Raw genomic sequence first — 7,075 nt, 5'->3', positions numbered from 1 at the left:
ATATTATAAAATAAAAGGAGGGGGTTCGACCGGCAGGTCGCATCTTTGTAGAGGGGGGGAGGGGATTATTGCTCCACCACGCCCCCCGCGACCTGTCCACCTCGGGGGCGCCATAACGGCCAGCCCCCCTTGGCGGAGGTGGAAGTACTAAGTAGTACCACCGCCGCCATTACGTCTGAGGCCCATTACGAGGGCCGTCGGCCTCGTGGGGGCTGCCCCGCCGATGCTAGCCTCCTGTCGGAGAGCGGGTCGGCTTCCCTCTCCCTCTCCGCTGCCTCCTTCTGCGTTATCACAATCTCACAGAAGGAGGCAATCGCTGCTCTTGACCTCTCGCTGCCGATCATGTGGTCGACCACGACCGGCAACGGGAGATCCATCCCAATAACGCCCCTTAGGTCTCTGCGCGGTGCCGACCACGCTGGACATTCTTCCAGCGTATGCCGCGCAGAGTCCTGGGCCTCCTCGCAGTGGTGGCACTGCGATCCTCCTAGTGCCAGTTATGAACACACAGTTTGAGGAAACGGCGGTATGCAGGTAATTTCACTTATGCGCATGCATTGCTGCAACTTGTGCTGTATAATTTAGAATTTTTGTTACCACGCCATCCGATTTTTATACATGTGCAAATACTCGTACACGCTGCATTGCATTTTTTCCGCACGCGACAAGGACGGGACAGAGGCGAGTTCCGGCTCGCGTCTGCGCCCTCCCCCCGTCCCACCCCCCTGGTCAACCCTCATAAAACTTAAAAATATGATAAAATAAAAGATAAAATCAGTAAATGAAAAGGTGTATAGATAAAATAAAAGTCAATAAATAAATAAATAATAACAAGTAAATAAATACAATGGACAAAACACAACAAACATAAGAAGGGGGGCCAAAATAAAGGGGAATAAAAGATAAAGATAAAATTTATAATATAGAGTAAAATGAAATATTATAAAATAAAAGGAGGGGGTTCGACCGGCAGGTCGCATCTTTGTAGAGGGGGGGAGGGGATTATTGCTCCACCACGCCCCCCGCGACCTGTCCACCTCGGGGGCGCCATAACGGCCAGCCCCCCTTGGCGGCGGTGGAAGTACTAAGTAGTACCACCGCCGCCATTACGTCTGAGGCCCATTACGAGGGCCGTCGGCCTCGTGGGGGTTGCCCCGCCGATGCTAGCCTCCTGTCGGAGAGCGGGTCGGCTTCCCTCTCCCTCTCCGCTGCCTTCTTCTGCGTTATCACAATCTCGCAGAAGGAGGCAATCGCTGCTCTTGACCTCTCGCTGCCGATCATGTGGTCGACCACGACCGGCAACGGGAGATCCATCCCAATAACGCCCCTTAGGTCTCTGCGCGGTGCCGACCACGCTGGACATTCTTCCAGCGTATGCCGCGCAGAGTCCTGGGCCTCCTCGCAGTGGTGGCACTGCGATCCTCCTAGTGCCAGTTATGAACACACTGTATGAGGAAACGGCTGTATGCAGGTAATTTAACTTATGCGCATGCATTGCTGCAACTTGCGCTGTATAATTTAGAATTTTTGTTACCGCGCCATCCGATTTTTATACATGTGCAAATACTCGTACACGCTGCATTGCATTTTTTCCGCACGCGACAAGGAGGGGACAGAGGCGAGTTCCGGCTCGCGTCTGCCCCCTCCCCCCGTCCCACCACCCTGGTCAACCCGCATAAAACTTAAAAATATGATAAAATAAAAGATAAAATCAGTAAATGAAAAGGTGTATAGATAAAATAAAAGTCAATAAATAAATAAATAATAACAAGTAAATAAATACAATGGACAAAACACAACAAACATAAGAAGGGGGGCCAAAATAAAGGGGAATAAAAGATAAAGATAAAATTTATAATATAGAGTAAAATGAAATATTATAAAATAAAAGGAGGGGGTTCGACCGGCAGGTCGCATCTTTGTAGAGGGGGGGAGGGGATTATTGCTCCACCACGCCCCCCGCGACCTGTCCACCTCGGGGGCGCCATAACGGCCAGCCCCCCTTGGCGGAGGTGGAAGTACTAAGTAGTACCACCGCCGCCATTACGTCTGAGGCCCATTACGAGGGCCGTCGGCCTCGTGGGGGCTGCCCCGCCGATGCTAGCCTCCTGTCGGAGAGCGGGTCGGCTTCCCTCTCCCTCTCCGCTGCCTCCTTCTGCGTTATCACAATCTCACAGAAGGAGGCAATCGCTGCTCTTGACCTCTCGCTGCCGATCATGTGGTCGACCACGACCGGCAACGGGAGATCCATCCCAATAACGCCCCTTAGGTCTCTGCGCGGTGCCGACCACGCTGGACATTCTTCCAGCGTATGCCGCGCAGAGTCCTGGGCCTCCTCGCAGTGGTGGCACTGCGATCCTCCTAGTGCCAGTTATGAACACACAGTTTGAGGAAACGGCGGTATGCAGGTAATTTCACTTATGCGCATGCATTGCTGCAACTTGTGCTGTATAATTTAGAATTTTTGTTACCACGCCATCCGATTTTTATACATGTGCAAATACTCGTACACGCTGCATTGCATTTTTTCCGCACGCGACAAGGACGGGACAGAGGCGAGTTCCGGCTCGCGTCTGCGCCCTCCCCCCGTCCCACCCCCCTGGTCAACCCTCATAAAACTTAAAAATATGATAAAATAAAAGATAAAATCAGTAAATGAAAAGGTGTATAGATAAAATAAAAGTCAATAAATAAATAAATAATAACAAGTAAATAAATACAATGGACAAAACACAACAAACATAAGAAGGGGGGCCAAAATAAAGGGGAATAAAAGATAAAGATAAAATTTATAATATAGAGTAAAATGAAATATTATAAAATAAAAGGAGGGGGTTCGACCGGCAGGTCGCATCTTTGTAGAGGGGGGGAGGGGATTATTGCTCCACCACGCCCCCCGCGACCTGTCCACCTCGGGGGCGCCATAACGGCCAGCCCCCCTTGGCGGCGGTGGAAGTACTAAGTAGTACCACCGCCGCCATTACGTCTGAGGCCCATTACGAGGGCCGTCGGCCTCGTGGGGGTTGCCCCGCCGATGCTAGCCTCCTGTCGGAGAGCGGGTCGGCTTCCCTCTCCCTCTCCGCTGCCTCCTTCTGCGTTATCACAATCTCGCAGAAGGAGGCAATCGCTGCTCTTGACCTCTCGCTGCCGATCATGTGGTCGACCACGACCGGCAACGGGAGATCCATCCCAATAACGCCCCTTAGGTCTCTGCGCGGTGCCGAACAGGCTGGACATTCTTCCAGCGTATGCCGCGCAGAGTCCTGGGCCTCCTCGCAGTGGTGGCACTGCGATCCTCCTAGTGCCAGTTATGAACACACAGTTTGAGGAAACGGAGGTATGCAGGTAATTTAACTTATGCGCATGCATTGCTGCAACCTGCGCTGTATAATTTAGAATTTTTGTTACCGCGCCATCCGATTTTTATACATGTGCAAATACTCGTACACGCTGCATTGTATTTTTTTCCGCACGCGACAAGGAGGGGACAGAGGCGAGTTCCGGCTCGCGTCTGTCCCCTCCCCCCGTCCCGCCCCCCTGTCAACCCGCATAAAACTTAAAAATATGATAAAATAAAAGATAAAATCAGTAAATGAAAAGGTGTATAGATAAAATAAAAGTCATTAAATAAATAAATAATAATAAGTAAATAAATACAATGGACAAAACACAACAAACATAAGAAGGGGGGAAAAATAAAGGGTAATAAAAGATAAAGATAAAATTTATAATATAGAGTAAAATGAAATATTATACAATAAAAGGAGGGGGGTCGACCGACAGGTCGCATCTTTGTAGAGAGGGGGGGAAGGGGATTATTGCTCCACCTCGCCCCCCGCGACCTGTCCACCTCGGGGGCGCCTTAACGGCCAGTCCCCCTTGGCGGCGGTGGAAGTACTAAGTAGTACCACCGCCGCCATTACGCCTGCGGCCCCTCACGGGGGCCGTCGGCCTCGTCGGGGTTGCCCCGCCGATGCTAGCCTCCTGGCGGAGAGCGGGTCGGCTTCCCTCTCCCTCTCCGCTGCCTCCTTCTGCGTTATCACAATCTCGCAGAAGGAGGCAATCGCTGCTCTTGACCTCTCGCTGCCGATCATGTGGTCGACCACGACCGGCAACGGGAGATCCATCCCAATAACGCCCCTTAGGTCTCTGCGCGGTGCCGACCAGGCTGGACATTCTTCCAGCGTATGCCGCGCAGAGTCCTGGGCCTCCTCGCAGTGGTGGCACTGCGATCCTCCTAGTGCCAGTTATGAACACACAGTTTGAGGAAACGGAGGTATGCAGGTAATTTAACTTATGCGCATGCATTGCTGCAACCTGCGCTGTATAATTTAGAATTTTTGTTACCGCGCCATCCGATTTTTATACATGTGCAAATACTCGTACACGCTGCATTGTATTTTTTTCCGCACGCGACAAGGAGGGGACAGAGGCGAGTTCCGGCTCGCGTCTGTCCCCCCCCCCGTCCCACCACCCTGGTCAACCCGCATAAAACTTAAAAATATGATAAAATAAAAGATAAAATCAGTAAATGAAAAGGTGTATACATAAAATAGATAAAATAAAAGTCAATAAATAAATAAATAATAATAAGTAAATAAATACAATGGACAAAACACAACAAACATAAGAAGGGGGGCCAAAATAAAGGGGAATAAAAGATAAAGATAAAATTTATAATATAGAGTAAAATGAAATATTATAAAATAAAAGGAGGTGGGTCGACCGGCAGGTTGCATCTTTGTAGAGGGGGGGGGAGGGGATTATTGCTCCACCACGCCCCCCGCGACCTGTCCACCTCGGGGGCGCCATAACGGCCAGCCCCCCTTGGCGGCGGTGGAAGTACTAAGTAGTACCACTGCCGCCATTACGTCTGAGGACCATTACGGGGGCCGTCGGCCTCGTGGGGGTTGCCCCGCCGATGCTAGCCTCCTGGCGGAGTGCGGGTCGGCTTCCCTCTCCCTCCCCGCTGCCTCCCTCTGCGTTATCACAATCTCGCAGAAGGAGGCAAACGCTGCTCTTGACCTCTCGCTGCCGATCATGTGGTCGACCACGACCGGCAACGAGAGGTCCATCCCAATAACGCCCCTTAGGTCTCTGCGCGGTGCCGACCACGCTGGACATTCTTCCAGCGTATGCCGCGCAGAGTCCTGGGCCTCCTCGCAGTGGTGGCACTGCGATCCTCCCAGTGCCAGTTATGAACACACAGTTTGAGGAAACGGCGGTATGCAGGTAATTTAACTTATGCGCATGCATTGCTGCAACCTGCGCTGTATAATTTAGAATTTTTGTTACCGCGCCATCCGATTTTTATACATGTGCAAATACTCGTACACGCTGCATTGTATTTTTTTCCGCACGCGACAAGGAGGGGACAGAGGCGAGTTCCGGCTCGCGTCTGTCCCCCCCCCCGTCCCACCACCCTGGTCAACCCGCATAAAACTTAAAAATATGATAAAATAAAAGATAAAATCAGTAAATGAAAAGGTGTATACATAAAATAGATAAAATAAAAGTCAATAAATAAATAAATAATAATAAGTAAATAAATACAATGGACAAAACACAACAAACATAAGAAGGGGGGCCAAAATAAAGGGGAATAAAAGATAAAGATAAAATTTATAATATAGAGTAAAATGAAATATTATAAAATAAAAGGAGGTGGGTCGACCGGCAGGTCGCATCTTTGTAGAGGGGGGGGGGGAGGGGATTATTGCTCCACCACGCCCCCCGCGACCTGTCCACCTCGGGGGCGCCATAACGGCCAGCCCCCCTTGGCGGCGGTGGAAGTACTAAGTAGTACCACTGCCGCCATTACGTCTGAGGACCATTACGGGGGCCGTCGGCCTCGTGGGGGTTGCCCCGCCGATGCTAGCCTCCTGGCGGAGTGCGGGTCGGCTTCCCTCTCCCTCCCCGCTGCCTCCCTCTGCGTTATCACAATCTCGCAGAAGGAGGCAAACGCTGCTCTTGACCTCTCGCTGCCGATCATGTGGTCGACCACGACCGGCAACGAGAGGTCCATCCCAATAACGCCCCTTAGGTCTCTGCGCGGTGCCGACCACGCTGGACATTCTTCCAGCGTATGCCGCGCAGAGTCCTGGGCCTCCTCGCAGTGGTGGCACTGCGATCCTCCCAGTGCCAGTTATGAACACACAGTTTGAGGAAACGGCGGTATGCAGGTAATTTAACTTATGCGCATGCATTGCTGCAACTTGTGCTGTATAATTTAGAATTTTTGTTACCGCGCCATCCGATTTTTATACATGTGCAAATACTCGTACACGCTGCATTGTATTTTTTTCCGCACGCGACAAGGAGGGGACAGAGGCGAGTTCCGGCTCGCGTCTGTCCCCCCCCCCCGTCCCACCACCCTGGTCAACCCGCATAAAACTTAAAAATATGATAAAATAAAAGATAAAATCAGTAAATGAAAAGGTGTATACATAAAATAGATAAAATAAAAGTCAATAAATAAATAAATAATAATAAGTAAATAAATACAATGGACAAAACACAATAAACATAAGAAGGGGGGCAAAATAAAGGGGAATAAAAGATAAAGATAAAATTTATAATATAGAGTAAAATGAAATATTAAAAAATAAAAGGAGGGGGGTCGACCGGCAGGTCGCATCTTTGTAGAGAGGGGGGGAGGGGATTATTGCTCCACCTCGCCCCCCGCGACCTGTCCACCTCGGGAGCGCCTTAACGGCCAGCCCCCCTTGGCGACGGTGGAAGTACTAAGTAGTACCACCGCCGCCATTACGTCTGCGGCCCCTTACGGAGGCCGTCGGCCTCGTCGGGGTTGCCCCGCCGATGCTAGCCTCCTGGCGGAGAGCGAGTCGGCTTCCCTCTCCCTCTCCGCTGCCTCCTTCTGCGTTATCACAATCTCGCAGAAGGAGGCAATCGCTGCTCTTGACCTCTCGCTGCCGATCATGTGGTCGACCACGACCGGCAACGGGAGGTCCATCCCAATAACGCCCCTTAGGTCTCTGCGCGGTGCCGACCACGCTGGACATTCTTCCAGCGTATGCCGCGCAGAGTCCTGGGCCTCCTCGCAGTGGTGGCACTG

Source organism: Lasioglossum baleicum, unplaced genomic scaffold (assembly GCF_051020765.1).
Source record: "Lasioglossum baleicum unplaced genomic scaffold, iyLasBale1 scaffold0029, whole genome shotgun sequence".
In the NCBI taxonomy this organism is placed as follows: Eukaryota; Metazoa; Arthropoda; class Insecta; order Hymenoptera; family Halictidae; genus Lasioglossum; species Lasioglossum baleicum.
Note: the sequence above shows the minus strand (reverse complement) of the source record.